We start from the raw sequence: 14778 nt of genomic DNA on the forward strand, positions 1-14778 counted from the left end.
GACGCCGTAGTGGAGGACTCCGGAAATTCACTGATGTAGTAGGTGAATTAATCCATTGAATGTTCAGCTACGCAGAAGAATTAGGACAGCTTCACTCAAGTGGTGCCAAACCAGAAAGAGCACCAAAACTTAACAGCCGTCCCTGTTTTTGTCTGTTTCTCTTTGCTTTGTCGCGTTTCCCATTCTTTTTTTTTTGTCTCTTATTTGTCTTTTTTTTTTACTTTCTATTTTTTCAGCAACATATTTTTCTGCCTTTATTGCTGTTTTACTTTTTTCGCCTTCTTTTTATTCTTTCAACACTATCCTCTATTTCTCGCTCCCTCTTTCTTTTCTTTCTATCTCTTTCTTTTCTTTTTTATTTCTACCTCTCTAAATAGTCATTTCCTTTCTTCTGACTCGCTCTCTCTATCTCTCCACTTCTCACTTCCCCATTCTTTCTTTCTCTTTGTTTTCTTCATTCATCACTCTTTCTTTCTTTTTCAGTCTTTGTTCATTTTCTACCCATTTCTCTCTCTTTATGACATGTTTAGGATATGTCACCTGAACCACGTCGTTACAAAAACCACGTCGTTACAATTCTTTTTCCAAGCCGCTTGCTGTATTGTGCTGTACAAGGCTACGTTAGGCTCTCGTAGCGGGCCTGGACCGCCGAGAGGTTACGATGCTTGCCTTTAGATCGTCGGTACTTGGGTTTGGATTCCAGCTCAGCCAGACATTTATATCGCGAAGAACGTATTTTCCTTTCCTTCTTTCTTAAATGGTCTTGTTGTGTTCACGGCCACCATTTTCGAAACCATCGGTAAGCAAACCGCAACCACGTCGTTGTGTCGCCAATAAAGCTGTTTCTCCTTCTTTGTGTTTCTCCTGTCTGTTTCTCTCTCTCTTTCTCAATTTGTTTTCTCACTCCGCAACTTGTCGAACAGCGCGCCGGACAAATGCTCTCCTCCCCATTCATACTTCCCGACCTCCTCCAACTAAGGCCCCTACGATCAAAACGCAGTTCCAAGGTGAAATATAAGAAGATGGTGGGAAATTCATTCTGGTGGACTTCTGTGTTTTGTCACTTTTGTGCGTTATATGTGTAAACGCAAATTACCAACGTAGTCAAGCTTACGTTATTTTTGTTCCTTTTTTTTTGGTTTTGCGGCTACCGAGATATACCACTCGGCACAGTGAACACTCCAGGTGAGTGTGATAACAAATAAAACATTATTGTACTCCTATAATCCCGCTCAGATCGACTGTTTATTTTGACGAATTCCAACTGAACTCTGCAACCGAATGTCGACAGACATGAATAATGCTGGGTAACATTTTCCTACGTCTGGGCTTCTGGGCACTACCCGAAAAATCGATGAACACCCGCAGACCTTTCATTTCAGTGCTATTCTTCAACTGAAGATCGATGCATGCATTGTGGGGCTCCGTACACGTTCTTCGAGCCCGCGTGATGAGAAAAGTACGCACCGACGTCTACGCTCTTCTTGGCAGTCATTCTTTGTGCGTTTGTCAAAGCATTCCACCTATGCACACACGAAGCCCAAGGGAAATGCAAAGTAGTGTCTTCACGCTGCCATGGTTACCATGGTGACTTGTCTGTACAACTTGCATATATCTCGGTGGCAATATGTGGCAGTGGGTTGTTAGTGATACACAGGAGGCACAACAAATATATTTTCTCGACTGAACGCGTAGTTTCACGATTTGATATTTGAAATATTCTTCAATCAGTTTTTTATAGTTTGGATAATAATAACCAGAACAATAAAGAGATGGCTGGCAGAAAAACATCAGAATTTTATCACACCAGAGATGTGACTAGTTCAAATCAAGACACTGTGCTGGTTAAAAAAACAAATTCTGATACAGAATTACAAAATAAAAGGCTCATATGCTGATATAGGCAGGTAACATTGTACTTAATTCAAATGAGCAAAATTGATTTTTCGTATGCATTATCACGAGATGGTTTAAATGATTGTGTAGAAATATATTAATTACGATAGCTGAAACAAAGGCGTCTATAGGTAATAGAGGAAAGATTTGATGTAGAGATATGTGAATATCCAAAAATTTGAGTTACGAATAGATTAGCATTATTTAAAAATCGGTACTCGAATCGAAAGATGCATATTCGAAATGGCGAACACTTTTCGAATAGCTTTAAATATTAAAAAAGAAAGAATGCTCAAATAAATGAGCGAGAACCTCGAAGGTATCTGCTTAAAACTCGGGTCACCGAAGCAACATTGTAATGAACTATTTCACGATGAAACACCTAATGGTGTTAATTGACACAAACTGCGTATTACTTAAGTATCAGTTTTATTTAAAGCTGTTTATAAAGTGCGACCTTGAATACTGCAATCACTGCTGCATTTCCCACTGCAGATACAAAATATTTTGAAGGCTCTAGTGGCAGCTAAGTCTAAACAATTGTATTTTTGTAGGTTAGAAGTAACCGTAATGTCCACTTTGTTAATACTTGTGAATATTTGTTTCAAACAAAATGTGATATTCTTGGGCTGTTTTGAAAATTGTCACCTTACATTAACAGTCTAGGCCAGCTTTAAAAACTGTTGCCCTACCATTAGAAAACTGTTGGAATAATATTCTATTCGTATTCATCTTCCATTCGATGTCATCATTATTCACTTCTTATGCGATTCGGTTTTGAAATTCACTATCCGCATACTTCTGATTTGATGGTGTTATATAGGCTGTGACCGCGGTGGTTTGGAAAGGCCCAATATTCGGGGAAGAAACCGCAGTGAAAAAAAGGGCATCTGTAAATGTACCTCTTTTAGTGTCCACATTTACACGTCAGTTAACCAAGCTGATATACTTAGGGAGACGATTGCACATAATGTAAAAGTAAACGTACACCAACCGTGTTTCAAGAATTGCGCCCCGAAGAATTGATATGATGCTTGTGGTGCCACTATCAAGTGCATATATGCTTGATTAATTGAAGGTTCTGGTGTCAATTCAGGTACCGCCGTGTTGTCGTGACCGTCTTATTATTGCATTCTACACATAAAAAAAACAGCGCGTAAGTCATCTTCTGCGTCCAAGTTCGTCTCATTCCTGATGTTATCCTATCTATGATACATAGTAGTATAAACGAACATGGCAAGTAATTTTCACCGGTAAGGTATTCAAGCTGATCCAAAAACCTAATAGTATGGAACCTCATTTTCCAAGTATGTTGCACAAACTGCGCTTGGCTCTTGGCATCCGCTTTTAAAACACCACTATAGAGCACATGCTGCACGGATACTGCCGAAAATGTAGCCTAAGTTTCACTTTCACAGAGCGAAATTTTTTCTTCTCTTCGCTGCAGTTAGCCTTACCTTAATTAACGTTTCTATAGACGATTTCCTGTAGCGGCGCTGCGGCGCACAGGCGCTGCCATGTTTGATCACATGACCGTAACTGGCCTTCTCCCAACTAGTTGCCTTAGCCAACACATTCGGCCAGCGAAGCGGCCGTGGCCGTAGCTTAGGTTACAAGCCAACATGGCAGACCCATGAAGACGCGACCGCCCACTTCAACCCAACTTCTCTCTTCCTATTCACGTACTGTCGTCACGCTAACAAATAAATGGTGAAATCAACTACCACTTCGTTTCATCTCACGCTGGGGGCAAAGTATCAGGTATGTTCTGTCTTTAATAAGGGAATTAGCTGTGTTTATTTAGCCATTCATGCTAAGCCTAGTCAGCGTGAAGTTGAGAATGAGCCTTGAAAACATCGCAAAATATCGACGAATACGCTCGTCACGAAGCTTCATGCTGTAATTGTAAAGCACATAAACTTGTGCGTTCTGAACTTACAGGCCACACAGCGCAGGACGACGGCGTGATAAGATCAAGGCGCTAGGAATCAAATTGCACTCATAGATGCCACTATGTTGACTTTACTTTGTCTACTTCGCTCAGCACCCCCGTAGCGTTGTTCGCGGCGCAGACATTATGGGGACGCCGAGCAGACGACGTGACGCGGATGTTGAGCAGTGCTGCAGAAGGCCCCGGTAGCGGGACGGCCATGGTAGGAAGACAGCCACGGTGTTGCGGTGCTGTCTAGTTTTGAATTAACCAACTAGCTGCAGAAAGTCATAAAACGCTGGACATTTCTTCAGTGCTTCGTTTCTCGTTCCTGTGAGTTGAATTGGCGTGGTTGCGTCTCAGTAGTCCCACTACTTAAACGCAGAAGCCCGTCCATTGCAAGCGGGATCGTCGACATTTCATTTGATCAGTGGCACCTACTCGGTATTTCCGAAAAGTAATGTCAGTGGGTGGAATTGAAAAAAATATCTTTTAGATCATTACAACATTATAAAAGGCTTCAATATATGCTCCTCCTGCATCAATACATCACTCCAAGCGAGATATGCAAGCGTTGGCGGTGTGACTGTGCCGGCCTCCTCCAGAATGTCTTGGTGCAAGCCCCTTTGGCTTTGCCAGCTGTTGCGAAATGATGTTGTTTTGAGGGTTATTTACAAGACTTTGACGAACCATCATCACCAACATGTGTCTCTCAGATGGGAAAAGTTCACATTGTGGTCTTTCCGAGTTTCCCCTAAAATTTCGTGAGAATCCTTCCACTTTTCTTCCATCAAGTGCAGCATTACCGCCTACAGGGCAAATCAGCATGAGTTTCATGGTAACGGCTTTTCGTATTCTTCAGATCGTTATAATTCTGGGCGACCGTGCGTGCACCGGTTACTTCGCCCTCCACCAATTCCAGCCGGCCTTGGCAGGCTGTGGCGTATTATTATCACTTCCCAATTGTCACTTCCCAATATAATCGCTCACATTAAATTTAGGACCAACCCCGTAAAAACAACACATTCAATTTATTAGATTGGATATTTTGTTGCGTAAGCTACACTTGCCGAGGGTAAGCAGTTTCAAGTGTTTTACAAAGACCAGTTCTGCGCAAGCGCGAAGAGCAATGGCGTCACACGGCGCACAGCTGGCGTGTCGAAGGAATGAAAGCTCTTGGAGTTACGTGTCAAAAATGGGCTGGCGCTTGACTCGCGTGAGATCACTCGCTCGCTAGCGCGTCCGTTCGTACATCCATTCGTGGTTCGTTCATTCATCCGTCTATCTGTGTTCATTCATCCGTCTATCTGTGTTCATTCGTCCGTCCTTTGTTCGTCCATACGTCCATCGTTCGTCCGTCTTTGGTTCAGTCGACCAACCATCCATCCGTGTTTGTCCATCCGTCCGTTCGTCCGTGCTTGGTTCACTCGCCCGACCATAAATCTGTTGTTTGTCTGTCGATTCATCCACGGTCCATCCATCCGTCCGTTCATTCATTCATACGAGGTTCTTCCGTCCATCCGTCCGTTTGTCAATCCGTGGTTCGTTCGTTCGTTCATCCACGCATTCATAGCTCACGCTATGCATATCTTGGCATAGCCGACCTAAGCTACTGCTGATGTTTTCCATAGTACTCGCGCTCCTCTGCTCAATTCTCTCAGACATGTTTCATTACAGCAGGCGCACTTTCGTTTTTTCCAATTTATGAGCAACGAATAAAAAAAACTCTCGAAACACTGAAAAAAACCTTGTCCATCCTTTGATGGAGCCAACATCAAAGAATTGCACTTCACCAAAGGCACCAGCAGCGTGCGGCACTCTCAGATGGCAGGGTGTCCGCATGCGACGGAAGGAACAGGCTCGTTGATAAACGGACCACTTATCTTGCGAAGAAGGGTGCATGGAGTGACTTGAAGAGCTGATCGTCAAGCGAGAAACGCAAGCTGTAAATGTAAACAAAAGCGGAAAAGCAAAACACCTGCGCAAACAAAAACACCCCGAAAGAAGCCAACGACGGAAAAAAATGGGGTCACGACAGTGCCAGCAAAAGCATCCTTAAAGGTGCTTTTTTTTTTGCTTAGTTTTCACCATGGTGCAATTTCCGGTTTACATTCGCAGCAGCATTTTCACCTCTTTTGATTCTTTCGCCAAGACCGGTCACTTGAAAACTGCGAGTGAGGGTATAAAAAAAGAACATTTTACCTTTTTTTTATTGATGACATAAAGAATATCTTACGACGATGAACTTAGAAGAGGACAGCGTAAACATTTGTAAGGCCTTGTTTATTCGCAAGCATTGGGAATTATGATGACTAGATTTTTTTTTACTTTCCCATTTACCGATGAATTACTACCTCGCGATTACGCTCTGTAAAAGGTTAGCGCTAGATAAATATTATTCGTCAATACGTCTCTACAGAAAAAGTGTGCATGAAATTGAGCAAGGATTACTATTTTAACCAGTGTTTGTGGAGCTATGATGAGGCTAGAATTACCGGCATATATATGGATAGTTTTTGCTCCAGTCATAGCGTTTCATTAAAAAAATAATTACATTTATATTTGATGACAGCATTCGCGATGACCTCTTAGGGACAAAAGCCCCGCCGCGGTTGTCTAGTGGCTAAAGTACTCGGCTACTGAGCCGCAGGTCACTGGATCTAATCGCGGCTCTGGCGGCTGCATTTTCGATGGAGGCGAAAATGTTGAGGCCCGTGTGCTCAGATTTGGGTGCACGTTAAAGAACACCAGGAGGTCAAAATTTCCGGATCCTTCCGCTACGGCGTCTCTCATAATCATATGGTATTTATTTTTACGTTAAACCCCACATATCAATCAATCCCTTAGGGACAAAAAGAATACGGTTTTGTAAAATGATGCAATTGAAACGTTGCGTACAAACCTTGACACAAAAATGAACACACTGCTAAAATCGTATGTGTGATTCAGCGCAAGTAGATATTCAAAGAGATGGAAATAGGTGGTATATACCACTGCTGAAGAGGGCGGACTATCAATATATTTATCTATCTATCTATCTATCTATCTATCTATCTATCTATCTATCTATCTATCTATCTATCTATCTATCTATCTATCTATCTATCTATCTATCTATCTATCTATCTATCTATCTACCTACCTATCTATCTATCTATCTATCTATCTATCTATCTATCTATCTATCTATGCCTCCATCCAGCCGCCTACGTCTGGGTGGTCTTTTGGTTTTCGCTTTAGCTAAACTGAAATAGGAGTATGTGAGTTTATCAGAGACATTCTAAGGCATAAATAACGTGACCTCAGTGACAGTTACTAATAATCAAAAATACCGATAGAAAAAAAGAATAAAAACCTCGGATGAGTCGCAACCGTACAAACGCATACATACGTATAGCGGTCAAGAGGCTTACCACCGAAGCTCGCCAGATCATAAAACTACTATGAGAAAAAATACTAATAAATTAATAAAGTAAAATAAAATAAAAAGAAGGAACACGTTGTGCATGAGTCATGCCGAGAACACAAGTGGGCGGTTCCAGTGTGTGTTATTCGTACTTATTCCAACGCAATAACCCTTACCTCTACGGCTCAGCAAGCTACATTCACGAGGTGCGTCATACACAGGAGTAATTCGCCAACAAATGCAGCTTATTACATGCATATTAGCGCACCACGTGCACTTCGTTCCGACAAAGTTGGCGTCTGTACTCCGACGCTAGTACCGGCATTATACCAGAACGTAAGTTGCCCTTTGGGCACCTGTGTTGTCGACATCTTTGTTAAAGCAAAGATACGCGCACGATTACACAGAGTATAGGCAAAGGAAATCAGTTCATGTGCCGCCAAACTCAAGGAAAAGAGAAAACGGTTGCTGTGGCAGCTCCTCGCTCCATGATTCACGCGCTATTGACTCTGATAATCGGTGGAATGTGTCGTATTGTTTTATAAGTTATCTTGATATACGTCAAGATCATGTTTTTTGATTTCCTTTTTCAGATTCCTGCCAGAGTGTCAGTGTTACGTTAGGTCAGGTGCGTGTGTTCCGCGCACCTGAATATGACAGGAGTTCGTTTCACTTTGCTTCGTGCTAACAGCATAAAGAAGCTCTTCCTTGCGAAAAAATCAAAGAAACGGAATTGAGTCAGAATTCTAAGGCGCGAACTCAGTAAAAAATGTCCTGCCCCTTGCTCCCATCGTCATCAACTAGCGTCAGCGATCGCCAGGCACGTCGTTCGAGATGCAAACATGCTCGTTTCCGTTCCCTCTTCGCAGCAGTCGCTTTTTTTTTTTTTTTGCAAACACAGACTTTTTTTTTTCTTCAATTGAAAGGCAGGCAAGAAAGAAAGGTGACGCTAAAGGTGACACCTCTCACTTCTAACGCGTAGTGATGAGCGGAAAGTGTGATCAGTACACTCGCAAAACGCCTCCTCCATTTCCTCACTGTTTTTTCCCCGTTTTTCTATCTCACAGCAAGCAGGGGCACATCCCGAGACTGAACCGAGAGCACAACACGAACAACATGTGTGCGCGCATCTTACGTTCTCCGCACGTCCACGTGCGCCGCGTAAACAAGCGCCGAAAGTCGATGTCTTACCCTCCTCCCAACCCTCTCGCTTACGACATCCGCCGCCTCCAGTGCGGCGCTCGCCGAAGTGCGCTCACGAGAAGTCCCGGCGGGCGTGCAAGTGGCGTCACGTTGCGCGAAATCCCCAGCCTGCTGCGCCGTCGTCTCCACCGCCCCGTCGCATTCAGATTCTCGTCCCGCGCTGTTCCCAGCCGCAGGAATTCCCGTTGGCGAGTTCACACGACTCGGCTAACCCGCGGCAGCTCGAGTGTGCGGATCTCACTCGTGTCCGGACACGAGGGTGCTCTCGGTGTAGTGCCTCGTTGGATTAAGCGTGCGACGAGCTCGGCGTGTGTGCGTTCCTGCTTACTGCTGCAGCCCAATTAACGACCTAATGGACCTCACCTTGGTGGTTGTTCGGACACCTGTCACGCCGCCACCGCTACTGGCATGGACGAAGAAGCATGCATAGCATGTGAGGATCAATTGGGTAAGTTGTCTTATACGTACTTTCACTCTAATATTTGCGGTTTTACGCATGGCTGCGCGCGCTTAATTTTTTTTTTTTTGGAAAAACATTTTCTTGAATGCTTGGTGACAATCATATTCGACTGCATCACCTCAGCAATAAATGTGTGCAGGTGCTTGGGAAGTTCACCCTCAGACATATATTTATTTATTTATTTTACTCAATTATTGATTTATTTCCACGCGGAAAATTCTACAAAGCCTAATGACATCAGATATCCACCTTTAAAATTTGCTCTGTAAGCTGCGCTTTTGCATCTGATTTTCGTTCCGAAATCTCAGTATGCCTGCTGCTGTTCTCTCTCCTTGTTTGCCTAATTCATCGTGTCGATGCATAACAACTCCTCTATGTATTTTTGCCTGGAATATTAGTTCGTTAACTGCTACAGCGCATGAAGTTATATGTCCGAATGTTATTGATGCAATAAAGAAACGAACACTTCGCAGAAAGACTTTTCGCGCGTATGGCAGAGACCATGCACTTCGATCTAAGACAACCTATGTGGTCTCCTCACCTCTGTAGAGTATGCAAAGCATTGCGCAATTCATGAGCTTCACTTCGTCACCACGTTTTTTTTCATATGTTTGTTTTCTTTCTACTGAAATATTTCAGTCCTCTTTCCCAATCCTATACAGAGTAGCATGCCAGCGATGTGCAGACGCCGGCGAAAATCAGCTTTTTTTCTTTAAGAAAGAGCTTCTCTCTTTTCACGTTTCACACTGATGGTGTGTGAAACGGAATCTGCGTTGCGCAACACACATTTTCCTCGTGTATATATGTAAAGAGTGGTTGGTGGCAATGCGTTGCGACGGCTACGCCTCTTGCACAATAGCTGTTTTCGCAAAGCAGAAGACAAGACTGAGAGATGCGTTTTGATGAGACGCAGGATATGCTAGCCTGACTGTTCATCTCACATGTCACTCCAGCTGCTAGGTTATGATTATGATATATACGCTAACAATAACATAACACAGACACACAGACGCACATGAACACACAGACAGAGATTAAGGCTACACTGTTTACAAAGTCTCGTTCATGCTTGTGGCCCGACAGAAAGCCAAAAGCGCGTTCGTGGCGCGTAATGCACAGGTGAAGCTTTGCCATGGACCCAAAATATGTCGCAGCTCTAAGAACGAGTCCGGGCGAAGGTGCTAGCTCACCTTCAGACACTGTCTCTCTGGTGCGTATCGCCTGCATTCACCCAGATCACATTTCAGGTCTTCAGGGAGACACTCAACGAACAATGGTGAGTCCAACAGTGTAACCTTGCTCTTAATATAGTTAGCGAAGACCGCATTTAATGCGTTTAAGGTGACGTATCTGATGCGTTGCAAGCATGTTTCCCCTTCTCTGTTAAGGCCTAGCGGCATATTGAAATCAGACAGACGATGGATCGATCTTGTAGAAAGACCCATACTCAGTGTGAGACAAATGCAAACCTCTCGCACAGCGCTACACTTGCGCACTCAGTCCAACTCTTCAATGCAAAAATTTTTACGCGCAACACAAACGTTGCCAAAAGCGAAGCAATCACGCGACTGAAATGTCCACCCTCAAAGTAAAAGCTCGCTTAAAAACTGGGAATCCTTGAGCTTCGCCTTTAAGAGTTGAACGCGATAGCAATATCTGGTCGATGTGCGTTTTTCGACCACTTAGAGCATGCTTTTTATTATATGATGACACTCGAGAAGTTTAAGTTGTGGATTACTAATATGTAATCGCTAAAGTTGAAACTAGATTTTGTCAGTGAAGTTTTCACAAAGCGCTGCATTTGGTGTGGCCCTAACGGAATACGCACAATAACGTGAGTACCTTTCGTAACTAGTGGCGGGCTTCTTTAATACACGAATTCAGTATAATAATTACAAATTATGACACCCGATGGCAATGTACACTTGTACGACGCAATGTTACTGTGATATAGCATGTTGTATTGTGAAGCCTGTATACGGGACGCGTGTGCTTGTAAACTATAAGAGGTATTTTCACTGCATTTACAAAGGAATGAAGTTAGTTTCACTCTATTTCCAAGCACACGCGTGGCTGTGAGGTAGAACACCTGCTTTCCATGCAAACGGCCTGGGTTCAGTCCTCACTCGGACCCGAAAATTTCTATTATTTATTTCATTACATCTTCCTCGATTTCTCGGTCACGGACAAGATTATTTCTAACGACGCCAACAGTGATGCCGATGCTGACGTAAACACCGTAATTTCTGCAAAATGAGCTCTTTAACACTTCCACACTGAAATGTTGTGATAGCCGACCATAAGTAATCTAGGAATTCGCACTTGAATACTGCTTTCTAACAGCAACAATTGTGTTTTCACAAAGAGTTGCCTGCTATATCTACATTATAAAAATATGTAGCCAAGCGTTCTAGTTGAAATAACGCAAAAAGTATGTTTATTAAATTAAGTGACCTTGTACCTTTTCAGATTCCCCCAAAAATTGCGGTACTGCGCGTGCAGCAATGTCATGAAATTTTACTCATGACCATTGACCGAAACTTTTTGCTACTGATAGAGGTTCTTCCTTTAAACAACTTAGTCTCTGAGAATGTTTCTCACATTAGGCGTCATAAATTTTAAAGTGTAGAAGAAGGCGTTTATGTCTCCTTTATAGTAGCATCAGCATAGCACTATCATATTTTCTGATTCTATACAGGAAGGTCTTCGTACAGGCCGCACCAAGCCGAAGCCCATGATTTACTGTTAAGCGATCAACTAACCGTTATCAGATTAATAAATTCATGCCTTAAAGAATGCTACACAACAGAGTTATGTGGTCTATCAACAAATCAACTTTCCTTGGGCAATCTATGGCGCAGATTGTATATCGCGCGCCTATCATCAATGAAGGTAGTGGTGAAAAATAATATCCTTGTGTGCTGCTTATGTGTCATGTGATCAGCCGTGTTGGTCCCTGTGATTTCGCAGTGACTTGAAATTCCCTGTGAAATTATGCTGTGGTTCAAACATCTCGTTACTGCGTATGTCTTTTGTATTTCGTGTGGCAGCATGCTAGTTTTGTTTCCTTAGCCGATTCCTGCCAACAGACTAACGAGAATTGTAAGTCACCGAGAACCACTCATCAAAGAGGAACTGGCGGTAATATATTCGTGAGAAAAGAGAGAGAAAGAAAAACGTGGCTGATCTCTCTTTTAGGAATTCATATAGCACGAAAGCGAAACGTGTCTTCGCATAGGTAATTGAGTGTTCTTTGGACACTGTTTTGCCACAAGAGCGAAGGAATTGCCACTACAGCAACAAATTGCAATGTTACGCGAAGAACGACCAGTAACCCGAAACTCGCAGTGCACACTTAAAACAGAAAGCTCGCACGAATGGATCATGCGAAGGACGAGCGTGGACGAACAACTGTCACAGCTGGACACCGAAAGCACGCTACTGAAACAGAAAGAAAGATGCACGAAATGAACGTACAGGTATACACAGGACAAGAGCGAACTGTCATAATTCTTACTTCATCATGTGTGAGCAGCACGGTCCTTTAGTAAACGCGGCCGCGGCAGCGAGCGAAATGATGATCGCTACTGTCACTTCAAAGCAAACAGCCGGTGCAACCTCAAGAAGTAAAAAGCATCCGAATCGCGAAAGAAGCTCGCGAGTGGGTGCCCCACCATGCTATAGAGAACACATGGACGTACACACTTCGACGGCTCCATGTGGTGGCGCGCGCGCTGCACCCGACCCGCGCCCATCATGCCATCTCACTAGTGATGACTAAAACGCGCTACGTCGCTGAGCTATGAGGACCGTTAGCGGTACATAATGTATTCGCAACTTCCAGGTACCGTACTGCCGCTTAGCAGTGGCAGCCAGAAACTCTGTTGGGATGATGGAAGTATTGAACCTGCTTCAAACATCAGACGCTGCTGCTTGTTTTCACGTTTCAACGTTGTCAGTGGTCTCAATATCAACGTAACCCTTTGAGTTTCCAAAGTTAAAGAGAAAGTAGAAAGAAAAAAAGCCAACTGATTTCACTGCGAGCTTTGATGCGCACAGTCTATGTACACCGTGAGGGAAATCAAGCGTCCCGTTCAAATTAGCACCCAAAAAAGCCATCAGGGGCTAAGAAGGTTAAATTTAGCAGGCAAGTAACCAAGGCCCGTGAATGTATGCAGCACCCATTTTCTGCACGAGTACAGCAACTTCCAAGTTTGCAGTTCTCGCGCTTAGTTCGTCTGCTCGATACGATATAATTTTTGCGCAAGTTTATCTTCCCAACATGCTACCCAGCATTTATTTACTAATTATAATATGTTAGCACTCCCCGACTTCCTCAAAAACATAAATCCAAGGGCCCCCGAAGCGCGAAGAATTGCAGTCTTCGCCAAAAGTGTCTCTTTCGGTGTGATCATCTCAACAACCGCCATGTTGGACGTATAGTCGCGCCATCAATAGGTCGTGAAAGTTGCGAATACAAGTGGCTCGCCGTTCACACGTTGAGAAAGTTCTCTTTGTGACATAGTGGTTATGGTCGCGCGCTGAGGAGTGCGAGGCTGCAGTAGTTTGACGCACTGCAGAACGTTTTCTTCTCGGTTTTTTCGTTGCACTGTGTTGGTCTATACTATACAACGTCATATCCATGAAAGAAGTACGTTCACGGAGCCATAGTAAATACTAGCATAAAACACTTTCGCGTTAAAAGTAGGGCAGCTCTGCGCTAGTAATGCGAAGACTTGGCTAATTACGGGGCTGGTGGCGTTCCCTTTCTCTTCATTCTCATCTCCATATGTCTCTCTCTCTCTCTCCATGTCTCTCTTTCTCCGTCCTTAAGATTTTTTGTCTTCCCCTTCTTTCTCTATATCTCTGTATTTCTCGCTTCCTCTTCCCATCTCGTTCCTCCGTCTCTCCGTATTGTAATTTTATCTCTTTCCTTGATTCTCTCTCTCTCTCTCTTTGCTATTTGTTTTCTGTGTTTATTTGTATGTTTTTTTTGTTTCTATGGCACGTTTTACTCTTTCTTCCTCGCCCTCACTACCGGTTTCTGGTTGAGTTTCGTTTCACGACACCATGCTATACTGCACACGGTAAAGCCATGCTATGCTGGCGTTCCTGAATAGCCGAGTGCCTAAAGGGACACTAAAGGACACTATCAAGTCGGCGTTGATTGTTGAAACAGCAGTTCAAAAATCTCGTATTGTAACTGTTGTGCTAAGGAAGCGCCTATTTAGAAATAAAATCATGTTTTAGTGGTCTGCAACAGGTTAGCGCACTACAAATTACCCGCTTCAGGAAGCGGACTGACTGATGTCACTGTTGCCGTGCACAACGTTGCATGGCTTTACTGCGTGGACGCTGACACTAGTAGACAGACCGAAAGCAGAGCGAGCCACAGCAGCAGCGACGGTCATTGATCAAGAGAGAGAGAAACGAGAGAAAAGGAAGGTAGGGAGGTTAACCAGATGCTAGTATCCGGTATGCTACCCTACACTGGGGTTGGTCATTGATCGATTTCCTGCCATTGGCTTCGAGATGGCAGATGTTTTTTGATTCAGCTGCGCCCCGTTAGATGGCGCAACCTGTCCAGTTTAACCTCGCAAAATTTGAATTTTTGAACCACTCGCGCCATTCCCCATAGTAACGTTCGGCGGTTCCTTTTTCCATGCATGAAACAAACGAACAAGCAGCATTTTATTGCATCTCTTGATGCACGGAAGGTTCTTTAGTGCAGCTAGATCAACTACTCGTGATTAATTGTAGGTGGTTCGTCTGATGTCATCGGGATCATTTGGAGGTTGTCCTACTGCTGTGCATGTATTCTTGTGCATTTATCTTAGTTTCTCGGTAAGTATAACACTGCTGTTCACAATATTGTCGTTTCAG

At 43.6% G+C, this 14778-nt stretch overlaps 2 protein-coding genes across 2 annotated transcripts in view; one reads left to right on the forward strand and one right to left on the reverse strand.

Annotated features, from left to right (window-relative positions):
* Window positions 1–14778, reverse strand: part of LOC142767097 (uncharacterized) — a 290153-nt gene that overhangs the window by 172692 nt on the left and 102683 nt on the right. The window lies entirely within an intron of this gene.
* LOC119159497 (ADAMTS-like protein 5) overlaps window positions 8672–14778 on the forward strand; it is a 167547-nt gene continuing 161440 nt past the window's right edge. The window contains exon 1 of the mRNA XM_075891650.1: window positions 8672–8883. The gene's annotated coding sequence lies outside the window, so the exon portion shown is untranslated. The remainder of the gene's footprint in view (window positions 8884–14778) is intronic.

Source organism: Rhipicephalus microplus, chromosome 1 (assembly GCF_043290135.1).
Source record: "Rhipicephalus microplus isolate Deutch F79 chromosome 1, USDA_Rmic, whole genome shotgun sequence".
Taxonomy (NCBI): domain Eukaryota; kingdom Metazoa; phylum Arthropoda; class Arachnida; order Ixodida; family Ixodidae; genus Rhipicephalus; species Rhipicephalus microplus.